A 21,174-nucleotide genomic window follows, 5' to 3' on the forward strand; every position below is an offset into this window, starting at 1 on the left:
TAATGTGTCTGATGGTATTTCTGGAGTTTTCAAACTGAAATATACCTAATGGCTTCCTGTTAATCTAGGGTGGATTTAACTCACTGATTCCCCCTCCCCTCCCACCTGCCTCCTGTTCTGCCTGCCAGTGGTTGGAATTGATCTTCTGCTGCTGGCTTTTGTCACTCGTCTGGTGGATCCTTGGTTTTCCCCTTTTGTTTGAAAAGGATCCAGGCAGCTCTGTGGGCAATCAGGCTCCACTTAAGGGTGGTGGCAGGGGCTGGCTTTTATGCTGGGGAACCCCTAAATTTCAGAATGAGGGGGCTTTCCTGAGGCCCCAGTACCCACACAAGCTGCTGAGTTCTCTCCAGACCATGCGTGCATTCAGGGTTTTTGTGTTTTGTTTTTGTTTTAGAAGAGCCTTTATTTGTTGACATCTGAGAAGGAAATGCCTGGCTCCTTCATGGTCGTGCACGGGCTGGGTGAGGGTTGGGAGTTGACTATTTCATGCCTAGACGGCCCAGTAGGCTCCCTGTTTCAGCCCTGTTCTCACTCCACCCTCTTTCCTACCCGGCCGTCTGAGTTCAGAGGCCCTGCGGCTCCTCTGGGCAGATGGCTCCATCCTCCGCTGTGCCCCTAGGTGTGTGTTCTAGGTCATTGGTTCTCTAACTTGGCTGCACGTTGGGCTCACCTGGATCATTAACAAAGTCCTGTCCCCTGGGCAAGACCCCGGAGATTCTGATGTAATTGGTCTGGGGTCTGGCTCTGCCTTCCTAGGCGGTCCTCTTCCTTTTCTCTCTGAGATTCCAGGCGTCTCTGGTCTGCTTTTTGTTGCCTCCCTGTCTCTCTTTGATGTGATCGATACACTTAAACAAAATACATTTACTATAGTTTTAAGGTTCCAGGGAAGGAGAGGACACACACGCATTTACTTGGTTCATGAACATCTTGAACAAGAAGTGCAAAACCTAATTTCAGTCTACGTGTCCAACTTCATGTGCAGCCTCTCCTTTGCACTCTGTGGTTTAGCAAATACCAACAAACTCCAAATCCATTCCCTTTCACCCATCTGCACACTGCTCTTTCCCACATCTGTGATGTCACTCACGCTGCTCCCCGGGTGACGTCTAAGCCCAGAGACAAGCTGTGGGTCAGCCTCTGCATCTCCTGACCTTCCCTCTGCTCTGAAACGGCTCCAGCAGTTTCAAGCTCCTCACTTTCACACAGACACAATCAGAGGCAAGAGCCAGTGGGCAGCGAGGGGCATGGGCTTCTCCTCTCCCTCCTTCCTCTTGTCAGGTGGAAGTCATTCTCAGAAGCTCCCAGGAAACTTTTCTTACCTATCATTGGCCAGAATAGGGCCACGTGCCCGCCACCAGAGAGCAGGGGAGTATCCCCACCTACATCCCTGATCCAGGTATCTCGTCTTGACAGCAGAGCCCGTTAGGGCTGTTAGTAAGAAGAGGGGAGGCTCTGGGGGAGGAAGTGCATGCTCTTTGACCACAGTATTGTATTTCTCTGTCCCTTCTGTGTCTTCTTTGCGGAACTAGTTATCTACATGTTTGGTCCCCATTGTCAGTCCATTTTGCTCTAATTGCTTCCCTCTTGTCTTCTGTGTTATTTTCTCGTCGTGTTTCCCATCACTGATGGAGTTTCCTGTAGTGTTGATTCTGTTCTTTGTATTTTAAGTTCTGCCAAAGAATTAATTTTCTCCTCAATTATTTTATTTGCTGCTCCATCCTCCAAGCCCCTTCATATTCTGATATTTCCTTTCACCTCTGATTTCATCAGTCTTTTGCAAACTGCTGTTTCTTTCCTTTGTTTTGGAGGATCAAATATTGGTGTAGGTCTCATGTTAGGGTTTTTTTTTTTTTTCCTGCTTTTTTCATCTTTGATTGGAGTCTTTCTATTTGTTCTGCTAGTTGGCTCAGCAAACCTGTGTATCTGGATTCCTTTTGACTTTGCTTTCTGTCAGGACCCTGAAGTCCGAGCACATGAATTAGAGAACTAGGTGTCATGCCTTGTATCCTTTGCTTGGCCTCACAGCTGCCTGGGGAGGCTGGGAAGAGAGCCTGGGCTCTGGGCAATGGGAGCTGGAGAGCCCTGTCTGCTCCGCCTGCCCCAGGCCTGTGAAAGCCACAGAGAAACAGCCTCCTCTGAGTGGGGTCTTCCTGTTCCACGAGGAGCCCCCTGTGGGATTCCACTTCCTTCCCCTCCACCCCTTCTGACTGGGCCCGCCATGTGGTGTGGCATCGTGTGGTTCATGAGCTTTACGTCCCCTCACCCCTCCTGCCCCTTTGTCTGCTGCCTTTCCCATCTGGGTCCATTGCTCCTGGAATGGTGTTTCTCAAACTGGTGTGCTTTGTAGTCTCGGGGTCCTGCAGGTGCTCTGTTAGAATGTTTACATTTCATGCTTTCATTTCAATAATAATCTGACAGTTAATAATCTGGTAGTTCATTATGTGCATATTTGGATCCTACAGGTGCCCACCTATAACAAAGGCATTTTCAGGGCTGCGTTTCCTTTTGTGTTACAGCATCTTCACAGGGGGACCAGATAACGGCACAGAGCATCGTCCTGATGGGGACCACCTGGTGCATGGTTTATGTGGAGGAGACAGGTGGGAGGACCGGCCATCAGGCAGGACAGGGCAGAGTGACAATAATAACCTGTGCCTTTGATGCCGGCACCGCTCTGAGTGCTGTGAGTGTGTTAACTCAGTGACTCTGCCGACAGCTCTGCGAAGGAAGACCCTGACTACTGCACCCTTACAGCTGAGGAGATGGAAGCACTGGGAGGTCAAGGCCCTGCTCAAGAGTTTGCAGCCGGTAAGTGGACTGAGGGTTTGACACGGGCAGCTGGGCCCCAAAGCCTAATTTCTTACCCATTAAACTGTAAGGCTCACGTACATTCACCCAAAGCTAATTCAGCTAAAACCAGTTTGCTAAAAGACAGTTTACAGAGAAGTCCATTGAACAACCAATTTGCTGAATTTGATAAATTTATAAAATATTTATTTCTGCCAATTATTGATAAAATCTGGACTTCCCACGTAGTGCAGTGGTTAAGAATCCTCCTGCCAATGCAGGGGACACGGGTTCGAGCCCTGGTCCAGGAAGATCCCACATGCCACGGAGCAGATAAGCACCACAACTACTGAGCCTGCGAGCCACAACTACTGAAGCCCGCGTGCCTAGAGCCCATGCTCCGCAACAAGAGGAGCCAGCGCAATGAGAAGCCCGTGCACCACAGTGAAGAGTAGCCCTGCTCCCCGCAAATAGAGAAAGCCCGTGTGCAGCAACACAGCTAAAAAATAAATAAATTTACTTAAAAATAAAATAAAGTAAAATTATTGATAAATTTTACAGTGCTTTGAGTCAGATGGATTACCAGAACCTGTGAGGACTTTGGGGAACAAAGACCCCAGGGACCTGGCTTCAGACTGCCTCCCTGGCCTCAGGCCCTCTCCCTCTGCCTGTCAGTCTCTTCATCTCTCTGCCTCCCAGTCTCCCCTCTCAGGCCATCTTGTGAACTGACTTCTCTTTCTGTCTCCAGCAGAGAGCTGGGTAGAGAGACATGAAACATTGCTTTAGGTGCTCTTAGGAAGAAATAATGAAACCTGTCAACCAAAATGACAGAAATCTTTGAAATCTGTTAAACCATTTTTCCAATATGAATTGCTTTAAGTTTTACACATAGTTTTAAAAAAAGAAGTTTCTGGTAAATGGATAGATTTGATAATTTTGATGACTTGAACATTCACTAAATTGGCATCCCTTCTGCCCCTTAGCACCTCTCGAAAAGGCTTGTCACATTAAAAAATTCCTGCCCTGTAGCTGTCAGGGGCGTATCTGACTTGTAAGCTGAGGTATGGGATTCTATCTTTGTGGCACCAACTTATAAAAATTCATTAGCGGGCTTCCCTGGTGGCGCAGTGGTTGAGAGTCCGCCTGCCGATGCAGGGGACGTGGGTTCGTGCCCCGGTCCGGGAAGATCCCACATGCCGCGGAGCGGCTGGGCCCGTGAGCCATGGCCGCTGAGCCTGCGCGTCCGGAGCCTGTGCTCCGCAGCGGGAGAGGCCACAACAGTGAGAGGCCCACTTACTGCAAAAAAAAAAAAAAAAAAAGTTCATTAGCAGTAATGTTGTAAACACCCACTACGGGTGCAAATACCCAATGAAGAACGTTCTTGTTCTAGGATTCCAGTGGCAAGTAGATAGATATGTGTTGAATGAAGACTTTGATAATGTTGTCATGTTAATTTTTTTTCAGGTGAATAAAGCAATTCTACAGATCTATCAATTGTCACCTGGCAGAGTTTTGGTTAAGATGAGGTTCTGGTAAACAAAGAGTTTAATCAAATATTGGTACAATAAATGTATGTCAACTAGCATTCTTGTATTGAAGTTAAAAAAACTAAATAAAATACAGAGCCTGATGTGAGCCTGCAGTTTTTTCTCTTAGTACCAACACCAATGGTTTAGTTTCAGCAAAACAAAAACATTCATCACATTACATTAAAGTTGCATGTTTGAATATGTTTGAATAATCATTGCTTTATTATTTTGTTGCTTTGTATTTATTTACTTTATGTACACTTTTTGTTTATAATATGAAAGCTATAAGCACCAGACATTAATACAAAGTTTCATGTTTATACATCTTTAAGTAACATAATAAAAATTAAATCAACATTCAGTAATGAGAATTATTTTCTTAAAAGGAATCTTTTTTTTTTACTATAAAGTGAATTTTAATTGAATTATTACAAGAAATGAAAATAAAAGGGATCTCTGATAAGCATAACACAAATACCAAACTGACGAAGTAAAGCATAAAAAAAAGTACAGAATTTCATTTATAAATAATGATGCAAAAATCCCAAGTAAAAATATTATCAAACAGTAGTACATTTAAAGAATAATATACCAACTGAGATTTATCCAAATAATGGAAGAATAGTTCCATATTAAGACATCTATTAATGTATTATTAGTAGATAAAAAAGAAAAACATATGCTATGTTCACAGATGTTAAAAAGGAAACAATAAAATTGACCATTTTACTCTTGGTAAAACTCTTTTTTCTTTCTTTTTTTGTTTTTTGCAGTACGTGGGCCTCTCACTGCTGTGGTCTCTGCCGTTGCGTAGCACAGGCTCTGGGCACGCAGGCTCAGCGGCCGTGGCTCACCGGCCCAGCCGCTCCGCGGCATGTGGGATCTTCCAGGACCGGGGCACGAACCCGTGTCCTCTGTATCGGCAGGCGGACTCTCAACCACTGCGCCACCAGGGAAGCCCCATACTTTCTAAACATGATACAACCATATGCCTTAACCAAAAAAAGAACATCATGCTTAATGGAGAAACACTGGGAGCATTTACATTAAAGTTAGGAACAATACAAGGATATTCTTTATCATCATTATTTAACATGGTTTTGGAAGTATTAGCCAATTCAATTAGATAAGAGAAAGGAATAAAGCATAAAAACTGGAAAGAAGAAAGCAAAAATTATAATCACTTGTTGTTAACATTTTTATTTACCCCCAAATTCAAAGGGATCAAATGAAAAACTGTTCCAAACAGTAGAGAAATTTAGTAATGTGGCTTAATATACATTTTGCATGTATTATTTTCATCAACGAGTTAGAATACTCACTGGGAACAAGACCCTAATTTTTTTTCTTTTTGTGGTATGCGGGCCTCTCGCTGTTGTGGCCTCTCCCGTTGCGGAGCATGGGCTCCGGACGTGCAGGCTCAGCGGCCACGACTCACGGGCCCAGCTGCTCCGCGGTGTGTGGGATCTTCCAGGACCGGGGCACGAACCCGTGTCCCCTGCATCGGCAGGCAGACTCTCAACCGCTGTGCCACCAGGGAAACCCTAAGACCCTATTTTAATAGCAGCAAAATTATGAAGCATTATCATTTTCAACAAGACATGCTTTTTGACTTTTGTACTGCAGGCATGCATTATTGAATAAAAATAAAAAGCCTGTGAATTAATTGAATTTTGAGAACCTAGATAGTACATTTCATGTGCTTAGAATTAAGCCTAGTAGGTGACAGAGCTCAAAAAAATATTTCCTTCCCTTTCCACCCCTCTCCTCTACAACACGGCTGGTCCTGAATCTTGTATCTGCAGGTCTCTTTTTTCCACAGTCAAGGGCCATTCTTCCCTCTATTCACGTGTAGCGAGCTGGGCTGTGAAATCCTGAAGGTCCTCCACCCAAGGCCCATCCTTCTCAGGGCCCCCAGGACCCACCCCGTTCCAAGGAATCATCTCTCTCCCCCAGCCACCCCTGTGCAGGCCCTGCCTGGCCATGAGTATTCCCTGATGGGGTCAAGTGGCTCACAGGTCAGAAGTGTGGCCGAAGGCTGAAGGGTTTGCTTCTCGTATTTGGTTATTTGAGTAGCAGAGTCACCACCCACCATCTGTGATGTGAGAAAATTTTGATGGAGAACCCAGGGGAACAGCTCGTGCTGCTCTGGGGTCTCGGTGAAATTGGTCAGAAAGACCTAGGCTTTAGCCCCAGCTCCACCTTAATGAGGGATCTGTGGGGACCCAGGGGAAAAGGGTGGGGTGGGGCAGATCTTGCCAAGGCCCCTCCATGCTCCAGTGTCATCGTGGTCTAGACGTCCCCCTGAGGCTCTGGACTTCTCCGGATCTTCTCGTAGACAGTGTGGATGGCCAAAGTACACTCCGGGCTATGTGAATGGCAGCTGCCCTTCTCCCTGTCTTTCTACAATTCAAGCAGAGTTTAGGAGTGGTCTTGGTCAATTTCTAAGCATTAGGCAGATGGGTCAGTCATGCTACATCTCTTCATGAGCTTCTTGTCCTCAACTAGGTAGTTCTGGCTCTCAAAACTGATAACTCCCCAAAATATAGCTTCAGCACAGACCTGTCTCTTGAACACTGCAGAAACTTTGCACTGCTCTGTCTTCTACCCAAGATGCTACCTCTCTCTCCCCACTCCAAGACTTCCACTTTGCTCATTCCCTCATCTCTTTTTTTTTTTTTTTTTGCGGTACGCGGGCCTCTCACTGTTGTGGCCTCTCCCATTGCGGAGCACAGGATCCGGATGCACAGGCTCAGCGGCCATGGCTCACGGGCCCAGCCACTCCGGGGCACGAACCCGTGTCCCCTGCACCGGCAGGCGGACTCTCAACCACTGCGCCACCAGGGAAGCCCCTCCCTCATCTCTTTCAGGGTCTCTCTTCTTTGTGAGGTTTCCCCTGACAGCCTTAATTAAAACTGCACCCTACCCACGCATCTCTCCTTTCTGCTTTATTTTCTCATAACACTTACCATCGTCTAGCGCTTCATAGTTTGCTTATTGATTCGTCATTCTCTCCTCCCTCAATCTAGAATGTATATTCTGTGAGGCCAAGGACTCTTCTTGTTTTGTAGACTTCTGTAGCCCAGATCAGAACAATTCAGGGAACACAGTAGACACTCAACAAATATTTGATGGACAAATTTGTAAATCACCTTGACTGCTCTCATTGTAAAAGTGCTTTGAAAAACTGAAAAGCATCAGATAAATGTAAGTTATTATTATTGTAATCCTCATTTCATGAAAGAAGAAACTGAGGCACAGGGAGGAAAGTGATTTTCTAGGGTTGATCAAGAAGTCTGTGTCACAAACTTATTTTACGAAATAGAAACAGACTCACAGACATAGAAAACAAATTGATGGCTACCAAAGGGAAAAGGGGGTGGGGGAGGGATAAATTAGGCATTTGGGATTAACAGATACAAACTACTATATATAGAATAGATAAACAACAAGGTCCTACTGTATAGCACAGGGGACTATATTCAATATCCTGTAATAAACCATAATGGAAAAGAATCGGAAAAAGAATCTATCACTATCTCTATCTATCACTGTCTCTGTCTATATCTATATATCTATATCTATATCATCCATATCTATATATCTATCTATAACTGAATCACTTGGCTGTATAACAGAAACTAACACAACATTGTAAATCAACTATACTTCAATTAAAAAAAAATCTGTGTCAGAGCTGGGCCTCACATCCATTTCTGCACTTAACTCCCTGTCTCCTTGTAGGGAATTTATTTTCTCCATCAGACGGAGAGCTCCCCAAGGGCAGGGACTGGTGTGGCGGGGGCTTCAGGACAAGGTTGTGTATCTGGGTCAGATGTCGCGTGTCTGGGTCAGACGTTGCCTGATCTGTTTCTCTATCCCAAAGCCACATATCGCTCCCCTCCTGTGCGTCTCTGGTAGGGGTATTAGGGTTTGGGTAACAATGAGCTATTTCCTGAGTCCCCCTGATGCCCAGGTTAGATAGGGACATAACTGAGAGGGCCTGACATGGGAAGTCACAGTGTGGCAGGCACTGAGGCAGTTGGGGACAGTGCAGGGAACACTAGGCTGGGAATGAGGACACCCCTATCCTGTCTTGTGCTTGCCATGGTTCTCTGATAAGTCCAAGTGTTCTCTCTGTGTCTCACTTTCCCCCACTATAACCTGCTGGGACTGGACTGGATCCTGATGTTTTGTGGAGCAATGATCTAGCATTGTCCCCTCTTGAGGGAAGTCAAGGACGAGAGAGGAGAGGACCTGGCCACTGGCTACTCATGGGCATCCTGACAGCAGCTCTACTTGCTTCTTCTCTGCTCACCATTTTAGCCCAGTAGTTGTCAACGGGTGGGACCAGGAATATCAACATCACTTGGGAACTTGTTAGAAATGCAAGTTCTCAGGTCTGCCTTAGACCCACTGAATCAAAAACTCCGAGAGTGGGCCCAGCAAACTTTATCTTACCAAGCCCTTCAGGTGTTCCCGATGCGAGCTCCATTTGAGAACCATTGCTTCTGGGAAGTCCCTTAGGTGTCCTCCCCTCCACCTGCGAGCCCTGTCTCCTGGTCTTCCCCCCGGTGAGATCATTCCATCTGTGACCATAGCACCAATTTCCAACTAAGGGCAAATAGCCATATGAGATGCTCTCCCAGGGACATCTCATCAGCAGAGGTATCAAAGCCTTTACGCAAAGAGGTGGTATTAATGGCAGGATCTCAGGCAGGTAGGAGGGAGAGAGACTTCCGGAAGGAGAGAGGAGGAAACGGGCCTTTCCTGATGCTTCTCAGATTCTTGGGTTTGCCCTATATCCAGGCCCTGCTAGTGTGCCCTACTTTTTATTTCCTGGGGTCTTGTATAGATGACAGGGTCTACCAGACACCTGGCCATTTACACTTTTGCTTCTTTCGCTTTGCCATCCCTCCTCCTTGGGTGGTAGCAAGGATCTGATGAGGCTGTGGATGTATGAGTGGGATATGTTCCCCATCAGTGGTTTCCTCCCTTTGCCCCTCAGCTCCCAGAATGTTGTGGGCACCCAGGCACAGCAACCATATTGTCCAAAGCAAGGACTGGACCTAGAACTTGATGGGAAGCAGAATACTCTGGACTTCCCAGGACTCACTGTCTCTGAGCACATATCAGTTGACCCTAATTTGATTCCCTTAGACCCACCTTAGGGTGTCTCAGGAAGCTGATCTCTTCATAGGGAGGGTCATGGCTGTTGGCCACACCAGTCTGAAGGTTAGCGGATTCCACTGTGAGAAGGGCCTGGGGAGTAGTTGCTGAGCCTGGCACCACTGGCAGGAGAGTGGACCCACCTGTATATAGCAGATGCTAATGAGAATGGATGGAACTCGAGGTGACCCCTCATCAGCCCTTGGGTGAGAGCAGCCATTGCTTTCTGGTTCATAGCATCAGGTCCCAGACCCCTGTCCTGTCCCTGCGTTCCTCCATCCTTCCTTTCTGGGCATGCATACAGCTCCCACCTCCAGCATTGCTCTACCCCAGGCTTCTACCAGGAATGATTCACAAGAGAGGTCAGTGAGCCTCTATCTGATCATTGCCCTGCCACCTTCCCTGGGGTCTCCATCTACTCCTTTCCCCCAGATCCACCCCCATCCCAGGGCTCCCCTCAGGGTCTACCCAGCACCTGCCTCTCCCAGTCTGCATCTTCTTTCTCATCCAGATCCACACTCCAGCCGCTAGGCTCACCGTCAGAACCACAAGAAGGATGCCTCTCCAAAGCCATTTGCTCTGAAGAGAACCTGGAGTCAAAGGCTAGTGTCAGATCTGCCTGTATCCCAAGTGTACATCCTTGATGCAACCCTGACAGGTTTCCTCCTTTCTATTCTCTCTACACACTAGCCGCTGTTACTTTAATGTTTCTTCACCAGGTTTTTCTGTCTCATTTCTGCATAGGAACCTCAGAGGCTCCCATTAGCTGCGTGTGCCATTGCTCATCCCCTCAGCCTGCCTCTTTTCTCTTCTCAGACTCCCAGAAGAAAAATACATTCTAAGAGGAGGAAGGGATAAAAAACTCTGGGGTCACCAGACCTCAGGGTATGTCCTTTTCTCTGTTTGGGATGTCTTTTCCACTACTCCACAAGAAAACTCCTATTCATCCTTCAAGGCCCATCTCAAGTGTTCCCTTATCTGTGATGCCTTTCTCAACTCGGGCAGCAGTTACTTAACATTTTTCTTCCTTCCATCCTTTCTCCCTCCCTCTCTTCCTTCTTTCTTTCATACCCAAACCATATATTTTGTATTTGCTCCAACTTTAACATTTAACATCTGCTTTTATGTTTAGAAATTTACTCCTCCCCTTCTTTGAGCTATTTCAAATACTGACATATTATGTGTCATGTACTGTGTTGATAGCTCTATGTAGATTATTTCTTTTCATTATCACAACAGCCCTATGAAGTAGATACAATTATTATCCATATTATGGAAAAGCTACAAAAATTGAGTAAGTTGTGCAGGGTCACACAGCCAGTGTGTGGTGAAGCCCCCGCTGCAGTAAGTTCCTTGAGGGCAGGGGCTTATCTTATTTTTCACTGAGCCTTTCCCCCATCACCAGCACCTAGTAGGCACTCAGTGTGAGGGTTGAATGCTGAGTGAGTGAAGAAATGAGAAGAAAGAGATTGTTCAGATGAGAGCCCCACCTGAGTGAGCAGAGGTCAGGAAGGCATTGGTGGGATGGGGCAGCTGAACTGGTAATTGCACCTCTTTTTTAACATCAGTTGTTCCTGCTCTGTAGCCCTCAGGATAGTAGGGGATTTGGTATTTTATGACCCAGGGCCTGAAGTTCTTTCATAAGGGTTCCCACCCCCGTAACCTACCCAGTACAGTCCTTTTATGTAGCTGAGGTGATGCTCTAGGCTGATGGGGGAAGGGTGGTAACTGGGTGTAGTGACCACAGGTGCTCACACTGCTCAGAGGAGGGCTGAACTGTGGTTTATGTACTCAGAGGTAGTAGCCATCCTTTGAATGGGCAAGTCTGGTGTGCAGCAAAAAACGGGCATCTATCTGCCTGAACGTGCTATGCAAGTGCCGTCCATCCAGGGTTGGAGCCAGAGTCTGGGGCACGGGAGGGTTCCAGGGCTGGGGCCAGGGTGCCCTGAGCTCCTCAGTCCTTACTCCTCAAATCCTTCTCCTCCCCTGCTTGGATTCTTGTTTTTGTTTTTGTTTTTTTGCGGTACGCGGGCCTCTCACTGTTGTGGTCTCTCCTGCTGCGGAGCACAGGCTCCGGACGCGCAGGCTCAGCGGCCATGGCTCACGCGCGCAGCCGCTCCGCTGCAGGTGGGATCTTCCCGGGCCGTGGCACGAACCTGTGTCCCCTGCATCGGCAGGCGGACTCTCAATCACTGTGCCACCAGGGAAGCCCCCGCTGCTTGGATTCTTATGTGTAATTCAGCCTCCCAGGCTCCTTGATGCTGGGAAAGGGGGTGCACACAAGCCAGTCCCACATTTATGTTCTGGGTGATGCATTAGTCTCCATATATTGATCCAACTTCTGGACTTGCAGGTTTGAAGACTACAATGAGACTATGGCCATTCACTGAGGTGGGGACTTTTTGTTTGCATCACATAAACTGCCTTAAAATGTCCCTCAATCCCCCCATTTTCCCCAAGTCCTCCCAGCCTTGCCCTCCCCTGGTCTCTGCTGGCCCATTTTCATCACCTTCCTAGCAATGGCAATCACCCTTCCATGGACAGATGTCCTCCAGGTGTAAGGCTGCTTTCTTCTCATCCGCAGGGCTGCTGACCACACAGGTGAGGCGGCTGTTGAAGTAGCCGAGGGGCAGGCTTAGGCTCAGCTTCCGGGAGCTGGGGGCTGGCCCCAGTGTCCCTCTCTGCTCCAGCTCCCTGGGGAGGCCCTGGCTCAGCCAGCTCACTGTCAGGTTCCCTGTGTTTCCTGGGGTCCCTCACTCTAGACTGACGTTGCAGCAGCCTGATGTGTTAGATGATGAATGAATCTGGATCCTGGGGTGGGGAATGTGCTCTGGGGTGAGAGGGGACAGAAGAGGAACTGAGTTTCAGGGTTAGAAACTCATCCAAGTATATCACCTCTCTCACCTATGTGATGCATCTGTGTAGGTTTCTAACTATAGGCCTGGGGAAGGAACCTACTCTCCCTGGACTGAGGTTCTGATTCCCAGCCCACAGCCAGATGGTTGAGTCCCTTCCATGCTCAGTTAAGTCTAGATAACTAAATTATCATGATGTATATGATAATTATATAATTATATGTATACATGATAATATATATGATCACCATATATTATTGTATATATAATAAATAAAACATGCGAGGCATTGAGAATACAGTGTAAAAACATGATAACGTTCTTGTTTTGTTCAAGGAATAAAAACATACTGATTCTTTAAATGCTGAAGTAAAAATGTAAGTTTAGTCATCAGTGGGATAAAAGTACAATGTTGGGGCTTCCCTGGTGGCGCAGTGGTTGAGAGTCCGCCTGCCGATGCAGGGGACACGGGTTCATGTCCCGGTCCTGGAAGATCCCACATGCCGCGGAGCCGCTGGGCCCATGAGCCATGGCCGCTGAGCCTGCGCGTCCGGAGCCTGTGCTCCACAATGGGAGAGGCCACAACAGTGAGAGGCCCGCGTACCGCAAAAAAAAAAAAAAAAAAAAAAAAAAAAAAAGTACAATGTTGTATAATTTCCTAACTACTAGAGAAGTTTGGATCAAAGAAAACTGTATTAATTAAACAAAAGGCAAAAAAAAAAAGAGAAAAAGATGATAAAAAACATTAAATAGGATGTCTGGAGTAGGTCCATACATGTAAAAAATTAAAATGCATTTGAATGCGTTATATCCCCCTATTAAAAAGCCAAGACCCAGATTAGGTAAAACCAGATGTATGCTATTTACATTACCTAATGAAACAGAAAGATTAAAAAGAAAGAGAAGAAAAACAGTAGATGTGGAAAATGTCAACAAAATGATTGCAGGTGTGGCAATAGTCACTACAGACTAAATAAAATTTGAGATAAAAAACATTAAGCAGGTCAAACAGAGATATTTTAGATTACTATGTACCTAACAACATGGTTTGGAAATGTATAAATCAAATTCACCATTACTACAATAGATGAGTTTACTACAGCAGATGGACCTAAAAGGACTAGAGGACAGGATATAATATAGGTAAATACAGATGTTAGAGGCCAGGTGTCCAATCTGGTAGGTAGCTCACTATATGCTCAATCCCACTTCCTTCACTGTCCTTGACTTCGTCTCTTGAAGGATCTAGAAAGCTAAATTCTCAATTTCAGTCTTTCTTACAGTTGCATTGGTTCTGACCAGTGACTTAGGGGAAATCTGCTGTGTGAGAGGAAAGGAAGAAAGATTTTTTTCTCCTGTCTTTCTCTCTTTTGCTTTTTATGCTAGAATGATGTCTGGAGCAGCAGCTATCTTGGACCAAAAGGCAACAAGCATGAGGACAGAAGCCCATGTGCCAAGGATGGCAGAGTAGGAATATAGAGTGAGCCTCCTCCCCAGGAGACAGTGTGGAACAGATGGATGGGTGCCAGCAAAAGCTATCTCTTGACTTCTGGTTATGTGAGAAAAATAAATTCCCATTTGCTTAAGCCTTTAAAAATCAAGTTTAATGCTAATTGCCGTCAAACATATCCCTGACTTATGTGCATAGATAACAATAAAAAAGATTTGATCAGCAAAATCAAAGTTGATTAAAAAAAGGCCAATCAAAAAAAATATTGATGTCTGACTAAAAAATTAAAGCTATAAGTAAATGTCACTAAGAATGAGAATCGGGCATAACTACAGATGAGAAGAAATTAAAAATTATAAGAAAACATTGTGTACAACTGCATGTCAATATATTTGAAAATGTAAGTGAAATAATGTTTTTCTAGGAAAGTGTAAATGATCAAAATCCTATTAGGAAGTGACGGCAAACCTGAATACACCCACAGTCTTAGAAGAAATTAGAAACGTGGCCAAAGATCTGTCCTTACAAAGGTCATGAAGTGTATATGGTTTTAGGGGTGAGTGCTACCAAATGGCCAAAGAAAAAAACTCCTGTGTTATATACACTGTTCCAGAGTTTAAAAAGGCAAAATATTTCTGAGGTCATTCTGAAAGTATAGTTTAACTATAATACTCGCGTCAGACAAGAATACCAAAACCAAAACAAGACAAAACACACAAATCCATGGGTCAATGACAGTCACAAACAGAGAATTTAAAATTCCTAAATTAAATATTAGCAAATATAATCACACAATACCTCATGATCGAGTTGGGTTTATTATAGGGATGCAAGGATAGTATAATTAGGAAATTTATTAATGTAATTTACACCACTAGCAGATGAAAAGAAAACCATACCTAACATTTATTGAGCAGGTATATATTTCCAGGCATAGCTCCTAAGGCTTTACATTAACTCATCTAATCCTCATAATAACCCTATAAAGTTATACATGGACTAGCTGTGTCAGTAGAGTCACCTAGGGCAGGGGTAAGCAAAGGGTAAAAGATCAGATGGTAAATATGACAGGTGGTCTCTGTCACAACTATGCAACTTTGCCATTATGGGGAGAAAGCAGCCGAATACAACATGTCAAAGAATGGACGTGGCTGTGTTCCAATAAAACTTTATTTATAATATCAGACACTGGGCTGGATTTACCAGTGGCTATAGTTTGCCAACCCTTGATCTGGGGCAGTTGTTGAAAATGCAAATTTGTGGGCCCTTCCCAAAACTCATTGAACATTCATCTGAGGAAAATGATATTTTTACATCACTTCTTTAAAAGATCTGATTTAATGAACAGATACTTTAAATATAAAACCAAATGGAATGTCTATTACAAAGTATCATGAAGCACAGACAGGTGTTTAGGAAGTTTATGTTCTTAGGCATTTAAAGTATTCACTCAGCAAGTGGTTTTTATGAATTTTTATTAAGCTCTTTTCAATAGGTAAAGGAATATTAATCAGGCTTGAATAATAAAAATTCCTAGAAATCAGACTTCCCTGGTGGTGCAGTGGTTAAGAATCTGCCTGCCAGTACAGGGGCCACAGGTTCAGTCCCTGATCCAGGAAGATCCCACATGCCGTGGAGTAACTAGGCCCATGTGCCACAACTACTAAGCCTGTACTCTAGAGCCTGTGAGCCACAACTATTGAGCCTGCGCACCACAGCTACTGAAGCCCGTGCACCTAGAGCCTGTGCTCCGCAACAAGAGAAGCCACCACAATGAGAAGCCCGCTCACTGCAACAAAGAGTAGCCCCTGCTCGCCACAACTAAAGAAAGCCCACACGCAGCAACGAAGACCCAACACAGCCAAAAATAAAGAAATAAAATAAGTAAATTTATTTTTAAAAAATCCTAGAAAAATTAGGTGCATTTCTGTAGGTAGCCTTTCAAAATTGCTTAAATCTATTTGGTTAAAGGAATACTTGCTGAATGCCTCTTGGGAGCTGTGTAAAACACTGGGCATATGCCGAGAAGAATAGGGTATGGACCCTGCTCTCAAGTGGACAGCAGACCACACACAAATAATGTAGTCCAAGGCAGAGAGAAACATTACCCATAAAAGAATTAGGAAAAAGAACTTTCAGACTTCAAAATGGAAATACTCATTCAACAGTGATCAGAAAAGCCTTTATAGGACATGGCAGTTCTGAAAGCCATGAGGAAACAGAGAGAGAGAGGCTATATTTGAGGAACAGTGTGTTTGGCTAAAAACAAGGCTGGAACACTGGTGTCAATTGATGGAGGATCTCTAATGCTGGGATGAGTACTTAGTGCTACAGGCGATGGGGTGTGAGCAAGTATTGCTGGAGGATTTAATATGGACACTGGTGGATTATCAGAAAATGGAAAGCAAGACAAAGGGAAACCAGCTAGTAGCACTTGTACTTTTTCTAGCAACTCTTCTTTTGCTCCAGCCTTGTGGTTTTGATATGATTTGTTAGTCAAATCACCCTGACCCTGGTTACAGGGGAGGGCACAAGTCCCAGGCGTTGACAATCAGAATGTTATTTCCCTGGCCAGTGACCCATCTAGGGGTTATCTTGTGACCCAAGCCCAAACAGAAAGTGCCTTCCCTAGAATTTTGGAAACTCCCTTTGCTCTCTGGCTGAGTGGGATCCATAGCTGTACAAGGCCATACTCCCAACCACGTGGAGAAGCCCAGGAGAATAAAGCTGACAGGAAAGGGAGAGAGAAACAATGGAAAAAAAGATGAGAGAGTACATGGTCCCTGACAGAGAGAAGAGAGTGCCCTTCAGCTTTCCAGTTCCTGTGAGCATGAGGGCCAGAGGAACTCCTTTATTGCTCCTAGAGACCTATGTATCTTTATCATGAAAACACTCTTTATTGATCTAATTTGAGTAGGCTTTCATTTTTTGCTGTCAAAAGAGATAGGATGCGACTGTATTGGTAGGCTGTTACTCAGAAAGTTATGCCAGGAATTTATCAGCCAAGGAGGAGAGAGAGACAAGTTCAGAAATTAGAAGCTGGAGGCCAGGGAGGCAGCTGCTGTGTTCTCCATCCTTTACCGACTGGAAACCCCAGCTTGGATAGGCAACCCAGCCTCTTCTTAAAAGCTTTCCAATCTCCTGTGTTAGAGACCCTCACCCCTCCCCTGCTCCCACGAGGTGAAGTGTGCAGGGAATGTGTGGGATATGGATATTCCCTGGAGAGCCACCACCATATGTCAAGAAGGAAGGGGCCAGGTGGCGAGGTGAAGGGTACAAAATTTGGAGCATGGCACATGGAGGAAAGTGTCAGGAAGCAAGGCTGTAGAAGCCGCCAAGGACCTGATCCTGTGCGGAGTTAAACTTCTTTTCCTGAGAGCCATTTATCCTGTGGGGGATGGGAACAGGGAACTTTGTTTGGTTTCAAGCAGGTAAATTACAGGAAGAGAACTACATTTAAAAAAGATCCAGATATCAGCCTCATGGAGGATAATTTGGAAGGGAGAAGAGACCAGAGGCAGGGAAGCCAGTTAGGAGGCTGCTGTGATAACCCAAGCAGAGGTGATGGAACGGGACAGGGGCTGGGTCTTTTTCTGTATCTCTGACTTGTGTCTAGGACAGAGTTTCGTCCTAATCTCTCCAGCTGGACTTCAGATCAACTGGTTTAAAAGCATTTTACCGAATGACTAGTTCTAACATTCAGTCTCCTACTTCGTGTTTTTTCTTCATCCAGTTGTGTTGTTTTGGTTTTGCCAAGTGTTTTGTCACTTAAGAATTTTTTAAATCAGTTTTTGAACCAACCGGTTAAGGATATTTCTGATATAATTGTGTATTTCTAATAATCAACTTTGTAGTATTTTACAATTGAAAGAAGAGCTGTTTTGATATTTGTGGGTGGGCCTCTATACTTTTATACTCCCGGGGTTGCTGGGGCCTCTCAAGTGATCCCTCTGCTTTACAACTTTTATGTGCTGCCTCTCATGAGATGTGTAGCTCTGGAACCCACCCTGTACCCTGTACCTTCCCTCTGCCAGCTGTGTGTGGGCCCCCGAGAGTGGGCAGTGGGATTTGGATGAGGGCCCAGGCCAGGAGGGGAGGGTGGTGGTGGTCAGGCCTTACCATGGTTCTGCTAGGGGTGGATTAACTGGGAGGTGATGAAGCTTAAGCCCCTTTCTGTTCCTGTTATAAATACTTTTAAACAAACAAATAAACGAAAAGAAATTGTAAGAAATTAAGAAATTGTAGCTAGTTTTTCCTAAGACGTAATTTTTAAAATTTAGTTTTATTTTTAGGGCATGAGAAGAGATGTAAAAACTCCTAAAAAAGAGGTTTTTTTTAAAGAAAAACTTATTTCTAACTTACTTTAGATAAAGTGGTTGTTGGAATGCCTGCTTGGGACACGGTCCCATACCTTACCATATAAACAGAGTCTAAAGACTTCCTCCCGGGATTTTCCGAGTGGAATTTGATTTTCGCTGTATATAGTCCACTCATTTCCAGAGTAAGATTCCTGATGCTCAAGAAAGCCATCTCTGTTACGTTGAATCTGTGCTTTCGTTTTTCTTCAAGGTCATACCAATCAGGATTAGGGGTATTAGGCCTCCAGGACACCAGCAGCTGTGGTTTCTCATCATCCTCAGAATCCCAATTCCACTCAATATCTTGGATGTTAGGACCCAAAGAGGAGTTCAGTCGCAGCTGGACAGTTCCCCCCAAAATCCTTTTCAATGTGCAGGAAGAGCTGGGGTCTTTGTCTGGGAGTCTGGTGAAGGAATAACTAAGACTGGAGGAAGAAAGAAGCAGAGCAAGCATTGTGCTGTATCTACCGTCTGCCTCCACATCACACTAATTTTATATCTATAGAAAGAGAATTATCTCCATTTTTACAGACAAGGAAACAAAGCTGCAGAGGTGACTTGCTTAGGCATTGGTCTTACTTAGAAGCTGGCAGTTTTGATTCAAGCACGTCTGTCACCCTCCTAGACTCATGCTCTTTCCTTTTCTTGCAGCTTGCACCCAACATGGCCTTTGGTTTAATTCCAGGAATTAGAAACTGAAACTATTGAAGATGATAAATCATAATACAATTTCCCCATTTGTTCGTATATACCAGGAGAAAATCATTTCAGCTTTCCCTGCTGCCACCATTTTTTCACTCAACCCACTGCATTACAGCTTCTGGTCACCACTCCTCTGAAACTGCTCTTGAATGAATTACTAATAACTCCCTAAAATTAACAAATCCATATGACACTGGTCAATCGTCAATCCTAGTCTTATGGGACCATCTTGTCACATTTGACATATGACTATTCTCTCTTTCTTGAAACTCTACTTATTTGATACAAATTTTTACTCCTTCAGGCCCTCAGCCTGCCTTCATTCAATAAATGCTTAATGAGCTAGGCACCACTGAAGTTGCCAGAGATACAGTGGTGAACAAGCAGACCAGGTCTCTGCTTTCATGGAACTTCCATTCTAGTGAGAGAGACTGCTGAGAAAAGCAGGGGAAAACAAATGACTTCAGATAATTATAAGCGCTGTAAAAAAAAAAGGATGTGACACAGATTTCATAATCTGTGGCCTGGCATCTGAACTCCCTTCTCGTATTTATGGCATTTTCTATGTTATGAGGCAAGCCCATATCCCGCTATAGAAGGTGAAAATGCCTGACACTTGCCCAGCCACCTTTGCAGCTGAGACAGCCCATAACCTGGGCTCCTCCAATCAGGTGCACCTACCCAGACTTTCAGACAGAAGCTAGTGTCATCATGAGAGGAGGACAATAGTATATGTGCTGTTGACAGTAGCCACCTGATCGCCTAAGGCAATGGAGGCAGCAGTTCTGGGGCAAGTCGAGTGTCCAGAGTCAGCGGTGTTGGGATGTAAGCTGTGGTGTCTGTGTCAGGAGTGACAGACCAGCTTCTACTGGACCAGTTCCTGGATGAGTCATCTCAAAGCCTGGTCACCTGGATCCTTCAAAGTTTTGTGGGCCACTTACTCTCCTTTAGTATACATATTTATCTAGTCAGTTGATTTCTGTTGCTTGTAGCCAAGAACTTAGGATAATGTGATAGAATACTGGTGGTTTGATGGAAGTGTGAGATGTGGGTGGTTCATCAAGAAAGTCCTCAAAGAGGGTGTGACAACTAAAGTGAGTCCTGAATGATGACAGGACAGAATGAATTATTCCAGGCAGCAGAAAGAACATGTACAAAGTTTCCAGTGCAGAAATGACCTTGGCTGCCCTGTGGGTTGGAGTGAGAGCTACGGCTGGAGCAGAGTAAGGGAAGAAGAGAACTGAAAACGGATAGCCGAGGCAGGCAAGGATTTGTAGGGTGCGTAGGGGGGTTGGACGGATTCGGAGCGCAACAGGAAGCTGCCCGCTAGTGTTTAGCAGAGTAATATGTAATTTACATTTTTATTGATCACTTTAGAATAGATACTGTGTGCAGAATGGTTTATAGGAAGGCAAGAGGAGGAAAAGGGATTCCATCCAGTTCAGAAGCTTTTACAATAGGTTAAGTGAGAGAAGGATGGTGGTAGGGGATGAGGAGAAATGGGGAGATTCAGGAAAAATTTGGAGGTAGAATGATAGAGGTTGCTGATGGACTGGATGTCAGAGAGAAGGAAAAGAAGAATCAGAGATGATTTCTAGGTTTTTGGCTTAAGCAACTGGGTAGATGGAGTGACATTTATTGAGCTGTAAATACCAGAAAAGCCTGGGGAGGAGCAGGTTTGGGGTGAAGATAAGCATAACACAAGAATTCGGTTTTAGACATGTTAGCTTTGGCTTCCCAGAATGGATGTTAAATGGGCCATAGGGAAGGGTCTGAGGTCCAGGGGGAGATGTCAAGGCTGGAAATGTGGCCTTCAGCACAGTAACGCTGCTTACAACCAAGGGACTAGCTAAAATCACCTAGGGATTAGGTGATTATAGCTAGGGAAGAAAAGAGGGCATAGCACTGACCACCAGAGGATTCAGGTCCATTGAGAGAGGTGGAGAAGGAGCAGTCAGTGGGGAAGACCCGGTGAGTGCAGGGTCAGGAAAGCTAAAAAAGGAAAGTGGTTCAAGAAAGAGGGGTGGGGCTTCCCTGGTGGCGCAGTGGTTGAGAGTCCGCCTGCCGATGCAGGGGACACGGGTTCGTGCCCCGGTCCGGGAAGATCCCACACGCCGCGGAGCAGCTGGGCCCGTGAGCCATGGTCGCTGAGCCTGCGCGTCCGGAGCCTGTGCTCTGCAACGGGAAAGGCCACAGCAGTGAGAGGCCTGCGTACCGCAAAAAAAAAAAAAAAAAAAAAAAAAGGAGGGTTGGATGACTAGGGCAGCGCTACTGAGAGGTGAGGTGAGACTTCCTTGCATTCTATTCTTTTTCTCCTTAGTACT

The 21,174-nt window shown here is 45.2% G+C and overlaps 1 long non-coding RNA gene across 1 annotated transcript; it reads left to right on the forward strand.

Moving 5' to 3' along the window:
• Positions 1 to 2,462: 2,462 nt before the first annotated feature.
• On the forward strand, positions 2,463 to 3,126 carry LOC116748913. Its single transcript, XR_004348442.1, has 3 exons — positions 2,463 to 2,600; positions 2,717 to 2,808; positions 3,069 to 3,126. It is a non-coding gene; the product is annotated as an uncharacterized LOC116748913 (long non-coding RNA).
• Positions 3,127 to 21,174: the final 18,048 nt, after the last annotated feature.

The sequence above is a fragment of the Phocoena sinus genome, chromosome 1 (genome assembly GCF_008692025.1).
Source record: "Phocoena sinus isolate mPhoSin1 chromosome 1, mPhoSin1.pri, whole genome shotgun sequence".
Taxonomy (NCBI): domain Eukaryota; kingdom Metazoa; phylum Chordata; class Mammalia; order Artiodactyla; family Phocoenidae; genus Phocoena; species Phocoena sinus.